The sequence below is a fragment of the Marmota marmota genome, unplaced genomic scaffold, assembly GCF_001458135.2.
Source record: "Marmota marmota marmota unplaced genomic scaffold, marMar, whole genome shotgun sequence".
Classification (NCBI taxonomy): Eukaryota; Metazoa; Chordata; class Mammalia; order Rodentia; family Sciuridae; genus Marmota; species Marmota marmota.
The window spans coordinates 50,984,688-51,009,951 of NW_026000005.1; the positions used below are offsets into that span (position 1 = coordinate 50,984,688).

At 56.6% G+C, this 25,264-nt stretch overlaps 1 long non-coding RNA gene across 1 annotated transcript; it reads right to left on the reverse strand.

Moving 5' to 3' along the window:
- Nucleotides 1-2,911: 2,911 nt before the first annotated feature.
- LOC125618312 lies at nucleotides 2,912-10,841 on the reverse strand. The gene is made up of 3 exons (XR_007349590.1): nucleotides 4,335-10,841; nucleotides 3,532-3,900; nucleotides 2,912-2,973 (listed from the first exon to the last, which is right to left on the reverse strand). It is a non-coding gene; the product is annotated as an uncharacterized LOC125618312 (long non-coding RNA).
- Between the last annotated feature and the right edge of the window lie 14,423 nt (nucleotides 10,842-25,264).

Consider the following 25,264-nt stretch of genomic DNA (forward strand, 5'->3'; position numbering starts at 1 on the left):
AACCGCCATATGCACTCATGGTCAGCAAAGCTATTGTGACCCAGGCTGGGGGACACTGTCAATCTTATCGTGGCATGACTTTCTCACCAGAGGGTTTGCAATACAGAAAACAACTATTATTTCCATGTCTCTGAGAGGCTTTCCAAATAAAAACATTCCTTAATCAGGAGGGGAAAAAGACATTTGGTATCGAGTCATACAGTTTTGTTTTTGGCTAACAACATAGAATTCAGTTACAGTAGAGGAAATTTTAGGATCAGTACTCATTAATTGCCAAGTTGCCGAGGAGTAGACAAACTCAACATGGAGCTGCTTTCACTTTACAAAGTTATACAAACAGAGCCTTACCTCAGCTGCTCAGGCTGCTTCAGAACACTAACAACTAGGTGGTCTGTAAACATGAGTGCTTGCTGGTCCTCATCCGGGAGCTGCAAGCCCACAGATCTGGCATCCAGTCAGCCCTGTTCTCCTGCTCACATCCCTCTCCCCCGTCCTCACATGGCGGAAGGGGTGACTGAGCCCCCTTGGGACCATCTGACAAGGGCACTAATGCCTCTGTGAGGCCTCCACCCCTGTGACCAAAAACCCCCACCTCCTGTAACATCACCTGGGGTTAAGGTTTCAACATAGAGATTTGGGGACACAGGCCATAGCAGCCCTCTTCACACTAGGCAAACTACAAGGACAAACATCTGAAGCAGACTGATGGGGAAAAATCCAAATGTATGTTACCAACTAATAACTAACAAAGTCCAAAGTCGTCCTCACGACACTTCGTACCTGAATCCCTCCAGAGGGAAACAGCCTTCGGAATTCAAAGAGCAGAGAGAGAGGACTAGGCTACCATCCTGGAGGGCCGGGGGACTGGTGAATGGCAGCCCAGCCCAGCAGTGGTGGTGGGTCCCCGGGACCCCCACTACTCTCCTCCAAGGCCTCTCTGGCCCTCTGCTCTTGCCCCTCTTGCTTCACAGCCCTGAAGATTCCCCAGATTGTCGTCAAGTCACTGCATCCTGAGCTCCCCAGAGCATCCTGCGCATGTCCTCTAACCCACCAAGATACGAGCTTGCTCCACAGAAAAAGAAGTGCGGCAGCCCTGGGTGATCTGGTGATGAAGTGCCAGGAACCTGCCCTTCTCTCACAATCCCCTGCTAGGGCTTCCCTGGTCAAATGCAAATAGCCAGGACCTCCGGCTCACTCCCCGCCCACCCTGACCAGCCTCCGTGGCCAGGCTTACGCCCTCCATCCCTGTCCCCATAAGGCCACAGAGGCCCTGGCCCAACGCAGGCCTGACTCCAGCACCCGGCAGGAAGCAGAGCCCCAGTCCGAGCCACATCTGGAAGTTCCCAAGGATTTCTCTGGAATACATTTCTTTCTTTCAGTGAAGGCAGAGAGGCTGGGCCGATAGCCATTTGCCTGTTCTTCATCCTGCCTGTGAGTCTTGAGTTGCCCCCAGCCCTGCAGACACAGCAATGAACAGATCTGGTCAAGATCCCCACCCTCGAGGAGCCCCCGCCCCATCCACACTCTCCCCAGCTGGAGCACAGGGGGTGACCTGTCTTCCTCTTCATCCTGTCTTCAAGGGAAGTCCTTACTCTCCCCTCCAAGGGGTCAGCACTACCCTGAGGACAGCCAGTTGTCCCTTCCTTTAACAATTGTTCCTGGGCAGGTGACAAAGCTGAGCGAGCAGCCCAGGCTGGAGCAGGACTCACTTCAAGACCTGTGGAGCACCCTGACCAAGGGGAGGACCTCAGGAGCAGGGTCATGAGGCTGTGGCCCTCAGGGAAGGAGCTGGGACAAGGGACACAGGACCCACACCACCCTCCCAATTCCCAAGGCAAGGTGCCCCAGAGCATTCTCTGATCTGGTGGAGAATCCATTTCATTCCAGTATTTTGGGAGGGGTGTGATTGACAGCTTTCCATCGATGACAAAATAGCTGAGAAAAATCAATGGAAAAGGGGAAGGATTCCCTTGGACTCAGTGTCACAGGTGCCGGCTTGCGGTCCCTGGCCTCAGGGAGGTGTTTGTGACAGGGCAAAGCTGCTCAGCTCATGGCAGCTGGCAGAGGGAGAGAGGAAGGGCTACCTCCTGCAGCGAGGCCCCCTGCTCAGCCTCCACCACCCCCACGCCCACTACACTGGGGGCCCAGGATGGCCCCACCCACTGATGGCCAGAGCCTCACTACCCAAGCACTTCCCCAGGGCCTCACCTCGGAACCCTGGGCCTTGGGGCCACAGCTTCAGCACAGGAGCATCTGAGGGATGCCTTAGAAAATGAGGGGTAGCCCAGAAGGTGCTAGGGACCCGAGTCCCCCACCCCCCATGGCATTAGAAGTCCCATGGGGGTTCGGAAGACCCAGGGCTACATCAGTGCTGTGGTTTGGATAAATGTTCCCCAAGGCCCATGTGTCGAGGGCTTGGTCCCCAACCCACGGTGCTGTTGGGAGAGGGCAGAACCTTCTGGAGGTTGGACCTGGTAGAACGTCCTTAGGTCACGGAGGGCATGCTCTCAAAGGGGATTATGGGACCCCAGTCTCTTCCTCTTCCTGCTGCCCGCCATGAAGTGAGCATTGTTCAGCTAGGAGTGCCCTTCCACTCTCATCTGGCAGAAGTCCCAGGAGAAGCCCGAAAGCAATAGGGCCACCTGGTCGTGGACCACAACCTCCTTTCCTCCTTGTAAGTAGATTGTCTCAGGGATTTCATTAAAGTAGTGGAAAGCTGATAACAGTCACATGACTAGATCCCACCACTCACCAGCCCCACTGAACTGAACAGCAGGGCCTGGACCTCCGTGACACGTGTATAGCACGACAGCATCACCCACGGGACTCCCAGGACAGTGACAGCGAGGCTGACCAGGCCCGGAGAAGTGAAGAAAGAGGAAGAGGGCCCGGTCCTCCCCATACCTGGACACATCTGGACACGGTGGTCCTTCTGGTCCCTCGACATTTCCTGACCTGAGCAGATTTCAGAGACTGCAAGAGAACACAGAAGAGAAGGAAATAAGACTTCCCTTCAGAATGCCAGCGGAGGGACACCTACCTCTGTGACTTAAAGAAAAGAAGAAACACTGTACATCTGCAGCCCAGCTCTGAGTGGGAAGCTCTATTTATTCATCTGCTCCTCGTTATTTCCCTCCCACCACAAGAGTGCGGGAGCAAGTCTGCTCTGTGGGACCCTCGAGGGAGCTGGGCTGGGGAGAGGGGGCGGCCAAGGACTCCGCACACCCAGCCTCCTCAAGGTGCCTCCTCCGCCTCAGAGTACACCCCTCCCCTCCCCTGCTCTCCTCTCCCTCCCCCTTCTTTCCCTTCCCCCTTCTCTCCCTCTCCTCCCCTCCCCTCTCCCCTCCCTCTCCCCACTCCTCCCCTCCTCCTCACTGTGTGCTGATCAAGCTCCCTGCCCCTCCTTCAGAGCCTAGGAAAAGTCCCTGTGCAGGTGGCTCCCTTGGGACCTGTACATCTCCAGGTTCCCAGGGTCCCCTAAACTGTCACTTTTGTCAAAGATTAAGAAAAGCAGTTTCATTTTCAAGAAACCTGTTTCCTTCTTGGCAGGAGCCACTGAAACATTGAGCAAAGACCAGGGAGAGAATGAGCTGGAAGTCAGCGAGGAGGTGCCCCAGGAATTTGAGGTCCTGAAGGGCGGGCCCTGGTCTCACGGCTCTGCGGCCATCCAGGCTCACCGCCCTTGGAGGGTGCAGCGGTCCTCACAGCTCTGGTGCCTTCCTCGGTCGCTGTCCTGGCTCCTCTTTGGTGCCGCTCAGGGCCCTTCTCCTCACGCCCAGGCCCACTGGAGGGTCCACTCACAAGGGGAAAGCGCGTCACGCCCAGGACAGGAAGTCCTCCAGACCCAGGACGATCCTCATGGACCGTTTGACACCAAGCCCCAGGACTCGTCACCAAGTCCTGAATAGAAATTAGAAATACAGAGAGAAGATGGAGTCTCCCAGCGTCCCTGCCGGGATGTGGAACAGTGTCTGTGAACAACTCCTGGGGACAAAGGGCCTCGGGGTGAAAGGCACCCAGGGTGCGCAGTGCCCGGTGAGCCTGCTAGAATGCAGGAAGAGATCCAACAGAAGAGCCCCCGGTGGGACCCCGACCCCTGGCCCAGTCACCCCTCACCCACCCGATAGCAGGGGATGTCCATTGAGCGCAAACCTCCCGGCCAGACGAGACCCCGATGGGGAACATGGTATCTCCCAGCCCTCCGGGAAGTCCGCCCCTCCAGAGCCCACATATGCCACCTAACTGTGTTCCCTCGTCAGAATTGGGGCCTTGAGCCCTGGGGGTGCTCCCCCCGCTCGAGAGCCCCTATTCCACTCAAGAGGGAGGATCTTCACCTTCATTTCCTAACCAAGATCCTGATGTGTCCTTAAATTCTTCTCTGTGGTGTGTCAAGAGCCTGGAAGGATCCAGTGGAAGTCTCCTCTGCCCCTGGAGAGACCTCCTGGGACCCTCAGTGGTGACAGTCCCAGGTCCAGAGGACTTCCTCCCACTGATTGCCTGAGAGTTCTGTGGTTTGGTGGCTGGTTCCAGCGTGGAGTGCATCTGGAGAGGTGAGGTGTCAGCTGAGATTTTCCTATTTTTGTTTCATGCCCACAGATGTCCCCTGCTCCAGCTCTGTTTGTTGCAAAGACAGCCCTTCCTCTGTGACGGCCCTGGCACGTTTGTCAATTCAGCTGGGCATGCGAGGCATGCGGGGAGTGCGGGGCATGTGGGGCGTGTGGGGGTCGTTCGTGGTTAGCTCTGCGAGCTGAGGCGAGGTGCAGAACGCTCAAGGTGTGATGTGGAGCAGGGGACACAGAAGGAGACCAAGTCCCTCTTAGGCCAGGGCCGACCCCTAGCAGCACCAAGGCCATTTTTTCTGCCATCCAGCCCCACTGTGTCCCCTTGGGACACACAAAGCCCTGGGACACATGATAACCCCAAAGGGATCCGTCAAAGCCACCCAACGAAACATCCCAGCACGTCCCCCTGCACCCTGCAGGACCCCACGCTGGTCTGGTGGCTGCACAGACACAACCTCACCTCTGCACTGGACGGCTAGGCACTGGACTCCCCCTGCCCACCCCCACCGTTCTCTCCAGAGCGGAATCCTCCTGTCCCGAGGGGCCCCTCCTGGTCTGTCTCTGGGAGAGCAGGCTTCCCCCTTTTGAATGGGAGACCCTCCTGCGGCAGCTGAGGCCCATTTCCTCTTCAGTGCCCTGCGGAAATGAGAAGCAGCTGGGAAACATCTGCAGCAGTGAGCGCTCTTGGAGACTTGGCTGCGGCCCCGTCCTCCCCAAGAGCTCAGGAGCTGCGGGGAGGTTCCCTCTTCCCAGCAGCGGCTCCTGCTGGCCCAGGGGCAGGTGTGCTGCTAACCCCCAATTCCCTGCACGGCCAGCCTTTCAAACTGCCTCCTGAGTCACCCAGGAAACCAGCTGTGTCTCCCCTTCAACCCCAAAGGAGGACCAGCCACTGGGCAACACTGGTGACAGTGGCCTGAGGGCAACGTGGAAGGTGACAGGAGAGAAGCTGGGGCCTGGGGCGGCTCCACCAGGTCTCTGCTAAGAGAGGGAAGGAGGACCCAGGCTGCAGAGGAGGGGCGGGGCCCTGTGTTAGGGGAGGGCCACCCCGACTTCGCAACCCTTCCTTGACACGGGCCCTGATGTGGCATTAATGTCCTTGTACGTACCCCCAAGGAACAAGGACGAGCAGGGTGACCGTCACCTTGGGGAGGAAGACTGAGAATGCAGACTTCCCTAGGAGCTGCTGTGACCCCTGAGGAGGCCGCCCGGATGAAGGGGACACAGCAGCCCTGAGAGCCCGTTGGGTGGAGAGGAGACAGGGAGGCCCAGGACTCCCCCAGGGGTGGGGCCAGTGGGGGTGGCCTCAGGGGGCTCCACCTGGCAGAGGGGCTGCCCAGGGCTCCAGGGAACTCTCAGCGGAGGCACAGCCATACCCCATCACGCCCGCTGGCCAGGCAGTGGATGCTTTGAGATCCTTCAGGGGCAGAAAACAAGCCCAGCACCCTCCATCGGGCTCCTCTTCCCCTCCAAAGGTCTCTCCTAAGTTCCTTACGTTCCCCGCACAGAGCCCGGGAGTCCGGTCCCAAGCATCTAAAGCAAAGCCATTCACCTAAGGAGAGTCCAAGGACAGCAGTGGCTTCAGTGACAGCTGGACCCAGGGATGCTCTTGAGGACCTCAAGCTCCTCCCTCCCTCCCCCTCTGCCTGGGCGCTGCCTGCTCCCTGAGGCATTCTGCAGCAGGCCTCCTGCAGCACAGCACAGTGGCCGCCAGCAGCCCCACACCCACAACTGCTCGCCTTCTGTCTCCTGGGGTTCACACAAGACGGACTGGCCCTGCTGGGGTCATGTGTCCCTGTCACCAGGAAGAGGGAACACGGGCTTGGCCCAGCCTGGACTCGAGCCATGGTGCAGCTGGATGAGAGGTGAGGGGGCACAGCCTTTCTCCAGTCACATGGAGGATGGGACCCTGGAGGAGGGGAAGCGGCCAGAACGCACACTGGGCAGACCTCCAGAGACCCGCAGCCCACCCGCCTCTCACACGACATCGTCACAGCAGCCCAGGAGGGAGCAGGGCAAGGACCCCAGCCATTGGAACAGGTGGGCGGCTGTCCAGTGCAACCCAGCAAAGCAGGACCAGGACCCAGCTCCGCGGCCCTCCCCACTGGGCGACACCGTGGACGCCCAGCTCCCTGCTCCCTCACAGCTCTCCACCAGCCCCGGCAGCTCTCGGCCTGGGGGTGCTCTAGGGACACAGCTCGCATGGCCCCCATGTGGGCAGGACTACAGGGCTGGGCCCTGCCTTCCATCCAGGACAGGCTACGATGGGAAAGACCCCAGTGTGTCACCCCTTGGGAGGGACAACTCTGAAGCACACCCACCCAGTCCCCAGAGACCACAGTGGTCACCTGCTTCTTCACACACCCTTTCTCACCACCCTGCTACCAGTCCATCCTGGAATCATCCCCAAAATAAATGATTTAAACTCAGATTTTTGTTTCAGGTCTGCCCCTGAAGAACCCAAACCAGATTATTCCAGACGCACTAATAAACCGCAGCCAGGGAAGGAGATCTGGTAGATCCTCCTGGTCAGCCGGACGTCAGCGCCATCATCCCAGGACAGCAGAGAGTGAGGCACTGCCCGCCCCACCCTCTCAAATACAGACGCGGCCACCTGGCCATGGCCCTCTCTGAAGCCGCGTCCACGCACAGGGGCACAGCCTCATGGACGGTCAGTCACATCTGTCCCTGGCAGAATAAACTGCAACATTACAAGTACATCACCGTCGGCCCTCCCTGTCCCCAGCCTGTGGGCTCACGAGCCCATAAAGCCACCAGCAAATGTCACTGTCAGAATGTGCTCAGTTCCTGAAATGGCGGATTCCGCCCCTGCTCGCCAGCTTGCTGAGGGTCACGGGTGTAGAGGGAGAGGCTGGAACTGCCAACCCCTGCATCTGGCCCAGCCACCCAAGGCAGGAACGGAGACACAGGACACTGAGAGAAGCCTGCGCGGAGCCTGGCCCACCTGGACGAGGCTGTGCTAAAAATAGTGGTGACTCAGAGAGGCTGGGAGGGCCCAGCCCAGTGCCAGCAAGAGCAAGCCCTCCCCCGCCTGAGCGCCACCTAAGCTGTCCAGGGAGCCTGTGTACCGTGTGCGCAGCCCTGTGGGCAGGGAACACACAGTGCACGTCCGTCCACACCGGCCCTGTGAGTCACATGGCCAGGGAGGGCCTCGGGCCCAGCTCCTCACGTTACACATCCGGAACCATCTGGCTGAGGCTCTGGAGCCCACTTGGAGTCCCTGGGTAAACACATCCCGTCACCTAGGAAAACAGAATTTCATTTTCCATAGTGATGAAACACATCTCTAGGGGACAGTCAGTAAGATGTATACCCAGCTAGGGGACAGTGTGGCTTTTGCCAATGAACTACAAGGATGCCTGGGGTCTTTGCACAGCATCAAGGAAAGAAAAGAGTGAGCGAGAGAAAGAACCAGGCTAAGGAGAGGAGAGTCCAGTGGGGTCATGTTCAAAACAAACAACGCTCACAGCTCAGCCCCTGATTTATACGCAGGCTGAGTTCCAGGTCTGTTTCCAAGTCAGTTGTTTGGGGTTTACAATGTATTTTCCCATAGAAACTATGTCCGTTGGTTGTGAAGTTAACCCACTGATGTCTCCAGTATCCCGGTGTTCAAAGGGCTGCCGGCCACTCTCCCGTCTCTTCCACAGCATCTTGCAGCGCGGCTCCTGCCAGGAATTCAGCTCTGTACACAGATCAGGTCAAGGGAGCCCCTCTCCCTTGCAGAAGGTGGAGGGGAGAAGCCCCAGGGCTGCGTTAGAGCATCCACAGGACCACTGGTGGGTGGGGACAGACAAACAGAGGCTGAATCTCAAGACCACCTCAGGATTCCAACCTCTCTGGGCCTCAGTCGCCTGGCCTCCAAACCGTCCCTGCCTTATGCTGTTGTTCCTGGAAGGATAGAGAGGTAGGAATGATGCAGCAGGCGATGTACAGTGCTTGGCCCCAGAAAAAGTGCTCAAAAAAAAAAAATGGCGGCTGTTCTGCTTACTATTGCCCTGTCTAGAAAGGCAACCGTAAAACGGAAAGGCAGAAATGAAGAGGGTTTGAGGAGCCATGAACTTTTCCCAGCACAGGGCAGGACCACATCTGTTTGGTTCCTATGCCTGGTCTATGGCAGACCCTAGCAGGATTTAACGATGGGTGGGCAGACAGGATGTTGGATGGACGGACAGATGGATGGGTGGACGGGTGGAGGGAAGGATGGATGGAAGGATGGAGGGACAGACACATGGACGAACATTAAGTACCTCTGTGTGCTCTGCCCACCGTTGCCTCTGACACAGTCTGAGCCCTACCCCAGGCCCCCCTCAGTCCTGCCCCAGACTCGGCCGCAGTTGCCTCTCACCCACAGTGGAGACCCTCTAACCCTGGGCTCAGAGGGACCTTCTCTGCCTTATCTCTTCCCTGGGTCCTTCCCTCACTGCTGGTCCTTGAGGCCATGTCCATGAGGAATCTCTATGGCCACCCTCCGCCCCGCCTTCCCTTTCCTCTGCCCTCCCTCACTGCCGTTCTCCAGTGGAGTCAGCTCCATCTCCCCGCCACGCCCAGCCGGGGGCTCTTCCCTCACCAGTGGGTCAGGCTCACCAGGCCTGGTGCTATTTTCCTGGGGGATCCCGCCAGCTCCAGATGCCCTCTCTCTCTTGTTTTCTTCCTCAAGTAGATCTGCTCCCCTCCTGAGGAACTTCAATTCCTCATGTCACAGGCTTGGAGTCTCAGAGTCACGGTCACTCTCTCCTCTCCTCCCATTCCCCCATCTCATCAGCAGGAAATGAGGGTGGCACAGCGTGTCTACACACCCCCGACTTTCTGCCTTTGCCGGACGGGCCTGTTGCACTGGTCATTTGTTATGTCAGGAGAACAAACACTGACCGTGCCAACAGACAAACTCCCCGTCACAGTGGCCTACATGTCACCAGCTACTCTGTCACTGAGTTAGCTACCTATCGTTATGTGCAAACCATTTCAAGATCCAGTGGCTCAGAGCAACCACCATCCTGTCGCCTCTCATGATTCTGAGGTTGACCGGGTTCCACTGGGTTGTCAGGGGACAGGGCTTCAGCTGGGCCAGAACGCCCAAGCTGGCTCTCCCACACACTGGGCACCTTTGCAGAGACGGCCAGAGCGCTGGGCTCAGCTGGACACCAAGACAGCTGAGTGTCCTTCTCCCTCTGTGTAACCTCGGGTCTTCTCCTTCTCCCGTTGCTCAGTCCAGCAGAGTAGCTGGAAAGGCATCGGTCAGCAGGCCTCTTAGAGCTTGGATCCATATCACCTCTGCATCTCAGGGGAGTCCCAGGGTGGGCCCAGGTCAGGATGGGAGGCCATTCCACCGGGTGTGAGTGCCCAGAGACGTGACTTACCCGGCCCTCTGCTCAGACGGCTACCCACTGTGGTGTGCCGCCGATGGCCTCTTCCACCTACAGCCAACGTCATTTGCAGCTTGTGATCTCCAAAGTCATCATGAGAGTCACAGGAAATAGGAGAGAGAGCTAGGGGAACGACAGTGGCCTGTGACTGCATCTCAGGAAATGGACCTTCACTCCCCGTCGCACACCATTGGCCAGGATTGACCGCTTGACCGCCAGCTTGACTGCAGGAGGACTTGGAGTGAGACAGGTGGATGGTGACTGCATCCGCCCTACCTGCCTCTGCCCCATCTCCTATTTCCTGAGGAGGACACCCAGCGTGGGTGGGTGGACACTCCACTCACGGCTGGTGGGAGTGGGTACTGGCACAACCTCTCCTGGAGGACAACATGGCCTCCTCACATCACTTGCTGGAGGCTGGGTGTGGAGACTTTGTCATGCCCAGGGCCCTTCCGGCTCTAAGATTCAGTGGGCATTACTAAGCCCTAGAAAATGAGGGCTTAGTAACACCAGAACACCAACCTCCATCTTCTTTCCAAAGTATTCTGTGGTATTGGCTGAAACGGAAGGAATTCATTCCTCCCAGGGGTGGAGGCTGCTCGTGTGAAGGCTGGTTCCCACCTAGTTAAGGAGAACACACAGCACATTGTGGGAGGCAGAAGTAGCCACACTGGGCAGGCCCAACACTGTGCCCAGTTCAGGGTGCTATGTTAGAGCAAAGGCGGAGACGCCAGGGGAAATCCAAGAACAACAAAACACTTGACCTACAAGTGCAGCCGGAAGGGACAGGGATTAACGCACCAAAGAACAGGAAATGACTCAGTATCAAGTGCCTGCAAATGGCGAGCCATCAAGAGTGTGGACACAGGATCCAACGGACCTGGGCTTGGGCATTGGCTCTGTCACTTGCCAGCCATGTGGCCACAGTCACATTACCTAATCTCTCTGAATGTCACTCTTCTCGTGTCTAAAACAGCCAGTTGTGGCAGCTTCCTCGTGGCCGTTCAGGTGGGTTACGTGTGTGTGCCAAGCTCCTGTGTGCCAGGTCAACGTGGGTGTTGCCATGGTAGTTACTCCTGTCCCATCTATGTTGGAAGAACACGGTTCCTACAAGTTATTAGGTCAACTGAGAGGAGAAATCGACAGCCAGCCACACTGACAGTCAAACCCTGGTGTGCCACCACAGGCCCTTTGAGCCTCAGCCAACTTCCCTCTCCCCAGCCGCATTCCTACCTGACACTGCATACCTCTCTCCGAGATGCACGCCTTTGGTTTGGCCCAGTCCGAGCCTTGGGAGTGCAAGCAACAGCGGTGAACCTGGGCAAACCCCAGCAGCTGGGGATGTGCTGAATCCAAGGAACACAGAAGACCAGGACTCAAGAAGGGCCAGAGCCAGCGGCTCTTGGAGAGACGGGCACTTGGAGGCGTGTGCTCTGGGCCTCGCGACTCAGATGGAAGACAGTCTGGCTCCGCAGAGAATGAATGCCCGGGATCATTGTTGGTGTGACTCCCACGGGCACCGTGGGGAGGGGACCAAGGTAGAGGCAGGATTGGTGTTTCAGGCAACGCACCTGAGCCTGATGCAGTTGTATTGCCTGCGAGGAGATGCACCTGTTATTAGGGTGTAGGAGATGACCTGAAGGCTTCAGCCACAGCGTTGCTGTTTGGTACCACACAATGACCTGCTGAGCACAACACTCTTGACTTTACAGGCATTACTATTTAGGACACAGTCCAAATAGACCTTCAAAAGAATCCCTCTTAAAGTTTTAAGCAAATAGTTTTGACACATGGCTAAGGCCAGTCACAGAAGATGGGTCATAGATTAATGCAATTTAAGGAACATGGCCTTAAAGTTGTTGTATTGGAGAAGTTCTGGTGAATCCAGGGCCCTGAGGTCCAGAGAGGAACACTAAAGGAGTAGATTGACAGGTGTGATACAGCAGGAGGCCGCAGAGGCCGCAGCAGGCTGGCATGGCCAACAGCTGCTACGAAGCCACATAGACCCAGGACTGACAGATCCTTCTATACTTTTGAGAATTTTTCGGACTTTTTTTTCTTCTGAGGCAGGTCTGGCTATGTTGCCCAGGCTGGCCCCAAACTCCTGGGCTCAATCAATCTCAGTCAATCCTTCTGGGAATACAGGCATGAGCCATGAGGCCCAGCTTTGGATTTTAAAATGTGAGTAGCTAACTCAGAATTTGCAAATGGATGGACGAGCTACGCAGAGCATGACTCGGACAGCAGCCTGCTGCGGGCATGCGCCTACAGACCACCAGAGGGCAGTCAGAACTGGGAACGCTTCCTCCTGGGGTCCCGCCACCCTGCACTATCTCTCAGCAAGGAGAAAGAGGAAACAAACCACACTGCAGTGAGACATGGCCTTGCAGGAAACCTGTCAGCCTCTCCCCACCGGAAGGCCAGTGTTCCACTGCAGAGGGTTTTTAAACAATATTTTATTATGAAAATGTCCAAACCCTGCACAGCCAGGTCACCAGGGTCTTGGGGGAGCAGCTGCAGCTCCCCCGCCAGGGTCAGCCCTTGCCCTGTGCGTTCCTGCTGGTCACAGCCTCTGCCCCTCCAGCCTGCTCTCCAGCCACCGGTGTTGGATCCTAAGGAGGTTTAGGAAATGAGCAGGGATGTGGCTTTGGAAGGTGTCCTGGTCACCGGCCTGAGTGCCTTCAGATGCACATTCTGCACGTTCTTTCCTCTGCTCTGCTCTGCTCTGAGGGACACTTCCCAGGCCCCTCCCTGGATGGGCTGACAAGAACAGGCCCTGGGGGAGGGCTGAAGGCGGGAGCAGAGAGGTGGGAGAGAAGCCCCTCTGCCACTTTAGGTCGCATCTGAGGCCCCACTGTCTTCCCCATGCCCGGCTCCCACCAGGGCACACATCCTGGGACCCGGAAGCTCCTTCTCCCTTTGTCACCCTGGGCCTCAGAGGAGAGTGGCTGCTGGCTCTCCCGTTTGTCTGCAAGGCCTCTCCACTTTGCTTTTAGCTTCCTACCTCTTTCCACGACCCGCGGAAACACTCCTGTGCATCTCGTGCCTCTGAAAGGAGGAGAGGGAGCCAGGGTGGAGCGGGAAGCTTCAGACTGTGTTGGAGCCTGACACCACTGCAGAGGGCAGGGAGGGGAGGGCTGTCCAGGGACTCAGAGGCTCAGGGGGACTCAGAGGCTCCGGGGACCATGCTCCGGGGGGGCAGGTAGGGCAGCCCTGAGGGAGAGCGGCCAGCACTAAACTGCAGCTACCCACAGAGAGGGCCTCGGCTTGCACGCTGGGGCCATGCTGACAGACGGAGTGGACAGCTGCTAGCTGACTTGCTCCTCCAGCTCTCCAGCATGTTCTTTCTGGAAGGGAAGTCCGTGGTCACACCATATCTGCCACAGCAAGCTAATCTTCGGAAAAAATGTCTAAGCTACATCTTGATCCCATCCTGGAGGAACTCCGTGTGAGTTAGAAGTGACCACAGGAGCTGATGTATATAATCCCATCTCCCTTCCCCCAATACTTCAAGTAGTGGATGAAGCACATGAGTCACAGTGGACCCGCTCACCAGGGCCCAGCTGGGGTGAGTTAAAATACCTACCAAGTGCAAAGATAACTCCCACGCAGTTTCCATGGAATATGCTCTAAAACTGAGCCACCGACTCCAGAGGGCCAAAGCCTCCCGCGTGGATTTTGGATAACCTGTTCTTGTTGATAGGACACAATTATATACAAAAAAAAATGCACTCATCTTAAATGTGAATTTGACAAATATGCACACCTAGATACAGTAAGTACACACTTTGAAGAGTTTCAACAAATGCACACAAACATGAGACCACCACCTCCTGGAGGATACAGATGAAGACCCTGGCACCCTGCCCCAGCTGGCTGTCCACTCCCGTCCCAGACAGCCCCATCTCCATTCTGTACAATAGACTTGGGTTCCCTCACACCCTACGCACCAGCCAGTGTCTGGCTTTCTTCATGTGGGGAACATCTGAGTCCACTCCAGCCGCTTGTGAGTCACCAGTCAGCTCTGCTTGGTTGCAGAGAGCATTCCACGGCATGAGCACACCACAGTTGGTTTACCTAGTCTGGAGTGCCCCCCGCCACAGTTGACATCTGGAACAAACAATCACAAACATCACTGAGCTGCAGCCCCTCCCTCCCTCCTTCCCGTCAGCCCATAGCCACCACTGCCGTGTTCTCCACCTCTGTGTTTTTCTCTTTGAGGATGAAACCATGCAGGGCATGAGCTTTCAAGATCGACATTTTTAATTTGGCACAACTCCCTTGGAATTCATCAAAGTCTCAGGTGCCTATAGCTGGTTCCTTTGTACTGCTGAGCAGTATTTCAAGCCATGGGTGAACAGTTTGCTCCACTGTTCACCCACTGCAGGACATGAGTCATATGCAGGTTGTTGCTATCGAGAGTAAAGCTCGGATGAGCAGGTTTTCATGTGAACATGGGTTTTTGAATTTCTGAAAGAAGTGCCCCACGGTGCAATCCCTGGGTCGTGAGGTAAGGGCGTTGGTAGGTTCTGCAAGAAGCTGCCGTATTCTTGTCCAGAGGAGCCATGTCATTTCCATTTCCATCAGCAAGGGGTAAGCTATCCAGTTTCTCTGCACCCGCTCCAGCATTTGGTATTGACACTGTTATTTTTTCATTTTACCGTCTTCAGAGGAGCGTGGTGATGGTGTCGTGGTGAGTCTCCTTTGCCCGTGGTGCTGAGCATCTCCTTTAGGAGTTAATTGACTTCTTTGGTGCGGCATCTGCTCGTGTCCTTAGCCCATTTCTCCTTGGATTGTTTGAGTTCCTTTTAGTGATGAGTGTTGGGTCTCTTCATGTTCTAGATACTGAGCCCTTCTTGGATGCGTTCCCTGGGATGTAGCTTTTCTCCCTTCCTCTTAACGGTATTTCTCATGTGCCAGTCCAGTTTTGCTGTGGTGTGATGCATCCATTTTCGGAGTGTGCCTTTGTCAGGGTCACAGCCCTATCACAGCAAATCAAGCCATAGCTCTTCGTTGAATATCGGTCCAAAACAGAACCTCCCTTCTTTGCTTTTTCCTAGAAGTTTAGTGGTTTCGTGTTTTCAATTTGGGCCTGTGATCCATTTGGAGTCGATTTCTGTGTAAGCCTGAGGTCTAGATAAGGTTCACATTCCTTTTGCCCGTGAACATCTAACTGCTGCACGGCTATTTGTGGAAAGACGGTTCTTCCCTCAACTCGCCCTTGCACCTGTCAGGCTGCTGGGGCGTGCTCCTGTCTCTGGGTCCTGCAGTGTTAAGTGGCCTCCGGGCCTGTCCCTCCAGCAGCACCACGGCTGACTGCCGTACCTCTGTCATAACACCTGACATTGTAACTCATTTGTAACTCAAAAAACAAAATAATTCCTACTTGGCTTCTCTCACGACCTTTGAAGATGCTGTGAGAGCTGTGGCACCAGTTAACACTGCCGCAGACGGTGCTAGACCCAGGCATGCCGAGGAGAGGAAGTGGGGGCACAGTCCTGGGCAGGGAAGGGGAATGGAAAGGCCCACAGGGTTCCCACCTCCCACAGGTGAGTGAGGCCCAGAGAGGGCTCTCGTCACAGGTGGCTGGACATCTGACACACCCGACTGGAAGTTTCATCAGAGGCCCTGGCCAGCTGGACAGGCTCTGGGGCCATAGGATGCATGAGCTACCTGACAATCTGAACAGAGCTTCGGCTGATGATCTGTTGCCCAGGGCTACCTAGTAGTGATGCCCAGACCGCGGCCTCGGGGATCTCTCCTGATGGAGGAGCTCCCTCAGCCACAATGGATGACAGGCAGGGAGCTGGGGGATAAAAATCCCAGCATCCTCAGCCCACAGCTGGATAGCTCTGAAGCACATCCTGACCCACAGCGGGCGGAGCTCCACAGCCCATGGTGGGGACTGGCTCGATGGTGCCAAGGAAACCTTGGCGAGGTAGACAGAAACTGGGCCAGCGATCTGGAGGCACAGGGAGCCCGAGGCCCTTCCCGCTCGGCCTTTCCTGCACTGGGTGTGGGCACCCACGTGGCCCTGGCTGCACGAGTCTGGGCCCGGGCACCTGCTGCTCCCTGACGATCCAGAAGGTAGAGGATCGTGCTCTGCAGAGAGCCGCTGAAGCTTTGGCACTTCACTGTCTGAACGGATGGGAGGGGAGCGACGGTCAGGTGCCGTTTATTCCTGTCATAAAAATGAGGAGTGGGAAGGAGGAGGAAGAAAGGCCTCAGTAGTGACGAGTCTCCTTAAACCCAGACAGTGGTGGAGTCCCTGGGAAGGCAAGAGGAGGGAATCTTCAGCTCTGATCGATACCCAGAGAGCAAGGGGAAAGAATCAAATTAAAGATGCGCTCAGCATACTAGACATGCTCCCTGAAGGCTGCCCCGTATGAATGTTGCTGTGGGCTCTGTCACCTTCCATGGGTCTTCTAGGGTGAGTCTCTGAGGCAGGAAAACCACCCCTGGGTTTTACACACTCACCTTCATCTTCATTCCAGAGGGAGTGGCAGAGGGGAGGCAGGTGCCCCGGTCAAGCTGCTCTGGAGGCAGAGCTGGCCCTCAGGGCTGCCCACCAGGCTGGCCAAGGGGCAGGATGGGGCTCTGCACTGGGTAGGGTGTCCCTAAAGGCCACTGCTACCTGACTAGGGAGGCCTGAAGGGGAGGCTTCCCAGGCCAGCAACGTCCCCTGCGTTGCACCAGGGAGGTCCTGGCAGGACCATGGCTGACTCCATGCAGACGTCTGAAATCACTGCCCGAGAATCAAGCAGAGATGTCACAGCTTCCAACAACTGTCAACCTGAAACCGGACACCCAAAGAGGTGGCAAGCCATTTAAGAAAAGATTATGAACATTAAAGCACCTAAGACAGGGGTCTGTCTGCAAGAACTCTGTGAAATGTGACCTCAGACACTGATGGACGTCAGGCAAGACAGCCTGGTGTCCACTTGAGCGCCCCACAGTGAGGATGGGCAGGGCTCCAGATCAGAACTGGGCAGATGGGTGCAGTTAGCAGATGGAGGTCAGCTGTGGGCAGCTGGTGAGTCTGGCTGCTCTTCCCAAGTGTATGTGATCCCGGGTCCCCACCCAGTAACCCATGTTGGCCTGTAGAGGGCAGCAGAGGGCCAAGGGGCCGGGCAAGCACACCAAGTCCCCACTCCAGCTGGCTTGGAGTGGCCTGTCCCCTAGGCTGCACCCAGGCTCCGCTGCTCCCAGGAGACAGGCAGGGACCAGCAGGTCGCCAGCTCTTGCAGCACTGGCCTTTCTCCTCCTGCTATGGACACACAAGGCAGGCTTGCTCCTCCAGCTGTGGCCGCTGCCCTGAGGCACGCTCGGAGCTTGGTGGATCACACTCCAGGGCCACACAGGCAGGCCCTGGGGGTTACAGCCAAGAACCTGGCACTGGGCTCAGCGTGGCAGAGGGGGCTGAGCAGCGTCTGGAGAGTGAGGTGGGCATTTGGCTGCAGGGAGAGCAGCAAAGGGACAGGTAGGGGCACAGCCCAGACAGTGGTACTGGAGCCCGAGCTCTGTGAAGGTGACTTGAAGGGCAGGGTAATGTAGAGGTCCTTTCAAAGACAGGTCGTGGTGGTGACTGAGGGGGCCCAGGGCACTCCACCAGTAGGCCCCGCTCAGCCGTCACCAGGTCAGTGGCCACCAGAGTTGGCCCTCACCATGTCATCCTCAGGGCTACTGCAGGGACCCCAGTGGCCTGGTGACCTAGAAGCCGGGCAGCAGGGAAGCACAGAAGTCACCCTTGCTCTCAGACAGGCCTGTGCAGGACCCAGCTCCACCAGCACTGCCTAGTGACTTTTGTAGAGCCACTGCATGAAACCCCGCCTCCCTTACTCAGGACGGTTGGGGACATGGTGCCTACTGCAGGTGACGCCTCCGTGAGGGCGGTGGGAGGAGCTGCTGACTCTCCAGTTCTGGAGGCCACACCCTTGTTTGCTTTACCAGTCTAAGGTGGCTTCTGCTGTGACCAGCCGGGCAGGGAGGTGACGTCTCACCCCTTGCTGGCTTAGCTCTGCCCAGCTCATCAGGGATCCCTGGGCAGCAACACTGCTCTCTGTCTCCCATCCAGACCCTGGCCCAGAGCCCCCCAGGGCCAGGACGAGAGACTGGGCTGCGTTCCCAGCACCCTTACCTCCTCAAGGGGATAGCCCTGTCCCTTTGAGTGGGGGCTGGCACCAGGAAAGGGGCAAATCTCGGGCATCAGGTTGAATTTCCTAGTCCTCAGGCCTGGCACCCACAGGCCCAGGTGGAGTGTTGGGTGTGGCTGGAGGGGAGGGGAGCACCTCCCCGTCTCTAGGAGGCTCTCCTGGCAAGTCCCCAGAGCTGGGTGGCTGAGTTGGTCAGGCTCCCAGGCAACTCCAGAAACCGCACAACTCATGACAGACACCCACAGTGTAACATTGTTTCCCAGGAAGTGCAGGCCCCACCCCTCTGCCCCTCCTCCAAGCTAGAAACTGTGCCTGGCCCCTTCCCAGGTGACCAGCCCTCCAGGTCGCTGCCCCAGCTCCCACAGCTGTGCGAGTGATGCCCCTTGACTGGTGGGGTGGGGGCGGGGCTGGGCCCCCAGGTCCAGAAAAGGAGGCGCTGGGGTCCCAGCTGCTAGTTGAGGTTGGGGTAAGGGGAGAGCCCTGGGGGACTGTGGGTAGGTCCCTGGAGGCCTCTGCAGGCCTAGAGGCCCTGGGGCCTGGGTGGGCCCTGGGTCTTGACCCTGTATTTGGGGGTGGTGGGAAGGCACCCCACCCAGGGGCTGCCTAAGCAGGACGAGCAGAGCCAAGTGGTGATGGCTGTCAGAAGGGTTTCATGGGTGGCCATACCACAGCTCGGGCCACCCACAAATCAGGCACCAGCACCAGGGGAGAGTTAATTAACCTATTTTTTTAATTTAATACTAAAAGCAATTCTGTAAAAGCACTCAAATAACTGTTATGGGAGAGCGGGAACTAAAGCCCCAAATGTCCACAGAAAACCCCCGTCGGACCCCAAAGCCAGGCAGGAGAGCTTTGCCACAGTGGGGGTGAAGTGAGGCCCGGGCACAGAGCGCCCGGGGCAGGCCCTTCTCCTGCGGAGGCCACAGGGGGCAGCGCTGCTGCGGCCAAGCCTGCCGCTGTTTGGCGTCTGCCGGGAGAACTGGCCCCACGGTCCAGGCTCCCTCCTCCCCAGACCCCCAGGAGGTCTTGAGCCTCACAGGTCCTCTCCTCACTGTCACGAGGACGTCCTGCTTGGGGACATCCTGCTCAGGGGGCTGCTTCCACAAGCCAGTCCCAGGTTAACGGCGGTGCTGCCATCAACGACGGGGAGATTAAGTTAGTGCTCCTGCGGGGGCGAACTGTCCCTTCTGAAGTTCCCACAGAAACCTGTGGCCTAGGTCCTGACCTCAGGGTGCCCTCGGCAGACCCCGCCAGGAGCCAGCTGCCTTGGCCGATCCTCTTGGTGGGTTTCCTAGTTGGCTCCCTTGCTCCCGCCTGTTCACCCCGGGGGCTGGCCCACCTGCTGCCGTGTTCCAGGTACTGGATTGTTCATCAAAGGAATCCAGAAAAGCCTGTGACCTGCCGTGGTACTGGCCACACGTCACTGCCCATTACCAGCTGCTACCCAACAATGACTAGTGTGGAAAAATGGTCAGGAGGGGTCCAGTGCTGGATCCCAGGACTGCTCCCTTGTGGCTGCTGTAGTATGGTCTGATTAAGTCACAGGGAAGGAAGGAAGGGACAGGGCACCCCAGAGTGGGGACTTGCAGTGTTTCCAAAAGAATGTATCCTGGCAAAGGACCCGAGGCTACACACCCTCCCCCAGCAGATGGTGGCTTGTGGGTCCATAGCAAGGGTCCTGCTGCCAGGCGCTCCTAGCTGAGCTCAGAGGGTACGGCAGGGCCCAGGCCTGGGAGAGGGGGTCCAGGGCCAGGCCAGACACCTGGAAACCAGGGCAGGAATCCTCATCGAGCCCCCTAACTGCCACAGGTGACAGCTTGTCACGTGCCCAGAGGCCCCCTCCTTCCGCAGGACTCACTGAAGGAAACTGCCCCTGAGGCCTTGCGCACTCCCCCCATTCCCAGGAGCACCTGAGCAGGGAAGGTTTTGGAGAGACCTGCACAGGTCTGCAGGACCTGCAGCTGTGCTGGCTGGAGATGCCCCTGACCTGCTTCCCTTCCTGCCTCGCTAGCACCTGGCAAAGGTAGACTCTTGGGAAGGGTGCAGAAAGGGCAGGAAGAGGGTAAGAGAGGGAGGAGTTTCAATGTGATAAGAGCTGTCTTAGAGGTTTGCACATAAATACACACAAATGCTCTAATGTAACCATAGCAACAGAAAATATTGATAACGTTGGCTAAGCCAGGCACTAGGGAGGGGTGCCTACCACCCTATGCCACCATTTATGTGCACCTTAAGCCGGTGCTCCCTGTGGGCCTCTGAAATGGGGACAGTCCTGGTGCCCATCTCCTTTGGTAGTTGTGAAGATTAAATGAGGTGGGAGGTGTGAATCCCTCAGAACAGAACCTGGCATCAAACACCCTGTAGCTAGCCCCTCCCGCCCCACCCCCACCCAGCATCTTCTTCACTAAACCATTTGCATTTAGCTAAAGCTCAGAAAAGCACTTGAGAACACACCAGAGATGAACTGCCATAACAAGCGGTTCAGAGGGTCACTGTCAGTCTGGGAACACAGCCTAGTGATGCTATCGGAGCATCAGGCTTGTCTGTGCACCTCAGGGTCCTTTCCATGTTGACTTCCACCTGGGCACTCTCTCCTCTGGGAACAAGTACGCCAAACCTCTGTCTCGTCTCCTCTTGGTTACCAAATAGTTGCTGCAGCTCTACACCTTACATCTGAGTTCTGGGCAGGAAGAAGGGGAAAGCATGGGTGGCAAAGGGCTTTCTTCTAGTGAGTATTTTCTGCTTGTTCTGGAAGGGACCCGCTCCCCAGAAACCTCTCCCGTCACCGCCATTGTGCAGAAGTGTACACCCTCCCTACAAGGGAGCCGGGACACCTGCACGCTCCAAGACTCTTTCCCTCAGAAGGGACACAGTTGTTGGTGGACAAGCACCTGCGTGTGCCCTGCCTGACCTTGCAGCCGAACACATGATTTCCACCTTGTAGACAGAGACATCGAGGCACCATAAGGTCGAAATTCTTCTGAAGGTGGCACAGCTAGTGGGTGGCATTCTGGTCTCCTAAGTCTTAATGTTGCATTAATCAATAACTTGAGGTTGATCAGTGATGTGCTTTATGACCGTGACTTGAGGCATGTGTATGATAACTGTTTCAGGATCCTCACAGACAGTCCCTGCATTGATCCACCTAAGGGGTGTCCCCACGGGTTGTCTTCCGTGTGGTTTTTCCAGTCTGGACGTGACCAGTGACTTAGCACTGTGTCCTGGTCATTTGGGCTATCCTAGCTAAGTCTTGTATTTTAGCAGACCGTCACCCTTTGGGGTTAAAGTTGGGGTTGGAGTCTAAGGTTCCGACGGGCTTCTGTGGGCTTCCCTTCCGGGGACAGCTCCTTTTCTGTACCTCGCCGTGTTATTAGGGTCGGCTCCATCGCCCCCAGCTCCATTCTGCCTCGCTGTCTGTAGGGGCACCAGGTGCCTCACTGGGCCACAAAAACATTAGGTAACTTGGGGTGGGGTCCGAAGCACTAGGCCTGGCTGTCCCTGTGTCACCAGGCAGAGGGCAGGGGACCCCCAGCTTCCCTGCTGCCGCTGTGAGCAGGCTCAACTGCCCCCTGGTGTCCCATCACGGAGCAGGGCTGGGATGGCCCAGGCACTTACTGCGGACCCTGCTGTCGGCAGGACGCGCTGCCCTCTGAGGCCCACGGGGTTGTCGGGTGGGGCTGAGCCTCTTCTGGGTCTCTGCCGGGTCCCCTTTCCCAGCTCTGGGCCGGAGAGAGAGGCTTGTCGTGGATTCGTTTTGACCAGGGCCTGTTGGAGGTTCTAGCTGCAGGTCTCTCAGCATCCAGTGCAGGGCTTTTGATGAAGAGAAAGCAGGAACCTCGCCGAGTGACCAGGCCGTCATGCTGGGGTCTCTCCGTTCCAACCTCATCTACCCAGGCTCCTTTGATCGTTGCCTGTTGAATACGTAGTTGGTTTGAAGGGAGGGGCAGGCAGTGAGTCTGTGCCTGCTGTTCCAGCTCGGAAATCCAAAGTCCTTCCTGATGGCACCTCCCAACCCGTCTCCCACCAGCACCCACCAAATGCCAAAATTCTGCACCAGGGCCAAGGGCCGGCTGGTCCACACACGGGAGGATCCTGCACAAGGGCTCAGCGCCAGTCAGACGCTCGCCTTGGTGAGGTGGAGCCTCTGCCTCGGGGCTCACGGGGCCTCCCTCTGGACACCAGGTGCAACACCATGGTGACCAAGGACAGAAGCTGACCTCCACAGTGGGAATCCCCCAGCATTGCTATTCATTCAGTGTCCTCTTGTAGCGGATGGCCTCTGTTGAGCAATGACATCATCCAAGGTTCACACCTGGCACCTAGTCCTGTGACCCATACGCATGCCCGTCTTCCCCAATCTTCCTCTCTTAATCTTCCCTCATCCTGCGGGGCCAGAGCACTTGACATGAATGCCTGGGCCTGCTGGAGAATCGTCTCATGCTCCAAGTTCCACTCCAACCTGTCAGCCTTCCACGTCACCTGCCAAATAAATTGGCACAACATTCCCAAGTGAGGCATATGCTGCCTCCAAAGTCCAGAGAGTCTCAGCAGTGCTGTGGCTCTGGCCTCGTGGCAGAGAAGGCAGAGTGTGACTTGTCCTTCACTTTCAGGGACATTTCCCAGCATGCCTACAGCTTTAGTTCTCTGAAAACATCACCAAAGTCCATCCCTTTGAATCTCTGTAGGATTTGCCACACAAATTCTGATGCAAATGTGTCTTACCAGGCATCCAGCATGCTTTCAAATTTCCCGTCCACAGGGTCCAAATGGGAAAATATCGTCGCGACTTTGGACCAGTATGCTCAGAGTGTCCGAGGAATCTGGTGAGCATCAGAGTGGGCACCACCGGGATCACAGGGAGAAGATGTACCACTGTCCCTTCCGTGGAAAACCCTTTTCAGACCCTCTCTCCTGGTGACGGTGTGGTGCCTCCCCGGGTGGGTGTCAGCCCAGAATCTCCACCCAGGAACTCTCCAAAGTTCATTCCCTTTCCCCCAAGGATAATAAGTAGCTGTTTTGGTTGGCTTTTCTGATGCTGTGACGAAAAGATCCAACCGGAACAACCGTAGAGGACTGAAGGACTATTTAGGGCACCTGGTTTCAGAGGTCTTAGTCCATAGAATGTTGGCTCCACCCTCGAGGCTCAGGTGGTGTGGAAGAGTGTGGTGGAGGGAAGCCTCTCACACGGTGATCAGAGAGCAGAGAGACTCTACTCTCCAGATACAAAATATATACCCATAGCCACACCCCCAATGCCCACCTCCTCCAGCCACCCCACGGACTCCAGCTACCACTCAGTTAATCCCATCAGGGAGTAAGTCGCTGATTGGGTGAAGGCTGTGACCCAATCGTTTCTCCTCCAAGCCTTCTTGCACTCTCTCGCATGTGAGATTCTGGGGGTCACCTCACGTCCAACCATAGCAGTGGTCATAGGTACCTTTGGGGAAAGGAATGTAGAGTATTTATAGTGAAAATTGTGGGAGATGACAGGGTCCTTCCTCAGAGGGAGGTGGGTTCCGGTGGGCCTGAAAACTGGGTGAGCCTGGTGAGGTTTCATTGTGGCATCTGAGGTCAGAGTCTTCAATTATTTGCACACACCCATTAAGAAGTCCCCTAGTTCACTGCTGATCTTCTGAGTCCTGAGGAAGCCCAGGTTCTATTAGCCGTCTCCACAGACACGGTGGCAAAGGGATCCTGGTTGCCTTTCTGGGTATTGTCCAGTGTGAAGGTTTTGTGCACCCTGCCCCTGACAGCCAAGCGTCACTACCTGAGCTCTGCCGGTCGGAGTCCTGACATCTCCTCGGGCCCTGGGGAGTGCAGGACCATGGCACAGTCTCCTACCTCAACGTCACTACAGAGGACAGCCAGCACCCCACACCCCCTGTTGGCACGTCCCTTGTTGCCTTGGTGAAGAGCGTCCTCTGGGCCTGGCCGGCAGCACAGTCAAGTGGTAGAGGCTCCCATCCCACGTACAACCGCCTCTCACGCTCCGCCTCACGGGGTCTTCCTGGCTCTCGTGATCCTCTGCAGAGACAGGGGCAGCATCTCCCCCTGGCTCACCCCACCGGCTGTGCAGAGCCGTCTCCACAGTGCACGTGGCTCCCCAGTGTCCTTGTCAGGAAGTCAGATCCTGAGAGGTGAGAGCATTGTCCCAGATCCGCAAACTCAGTTCAGTTAGTTCACGCCCCGTCCTCCACATTTCCCCCTGATGCTTGGTGACAAATGTGAGCTCCAACTACGGGTAGGTCCATGAGAGGCCATGTATTTCCAGAGCAGGAACTTTATTTTCCCTCTTGGTCTAGGCTGGGACCTGGCCCTAGAAATTGGCCTCACAGGAAGGAGAGGAGATGGGGTGGACCCTTAAGTAAAGCAGGCAACGTGCGGTAAGAATCCACCGGAGCATCTCTGACAAAGGGAAGGGCTGCTTCTCCACGCCCCAGAGGCCGGAGACATTCAGGCTTAAACCATCTGCCCAAATATCCCCAACCCAGGTCAGAAGACATACCCCCTGTGGAGGCCGAGTTTAGCAGAGAACCCTGCTCAGGGTGTCCCTTGTAACAGTGGAACAGTTAAACTTGAATTTCAGACAGACAAATAATATTTTAGCACAAGTATGCCCATGCAATATTTATTGTGATGTTCATTATTTATCTGAAATTCAAATTTGACTGGGTAGGCTGTGTGTCATCTGGAGATGCCACTTTTTGGAGTGATATTTGGGGTCTGGTGCTCCACACAGTCTGTTCCCCAGGGGTCAGGAGATGAGGATTTCTTTTTCCCCCGTACTGGGGATTGAACCCAGGGGTACTTGCCCACCACACCACATTCCCAGACCTTCTTATATTTTATTTTGAGACAGGGCCCTACTAAGTTGCTGAGGCTGACTTTTAACTTACAATCCTCCTGCCTCAGCCTCCTGAGCCACAGGATTACAGGCGTATGCCGCCACTCCTGGCAGGAGATGAGGATGTCTTAATCACTATTCTGGAGGCCTCCTGGCTTGTGGCCCACACTGAGGAGATAGACCTGCCTGAGCCCCTCATCCCTCTTCCCACGCCTGTGTGAAGTTCTTGTTATGTGAGTGAGTGATTTTAAATTTTTAAAATTGTAATCAAGTGTTTCCAAAGCCCTGAAATACAATTTGCAGTTTGATAATGAGTTGCAGATA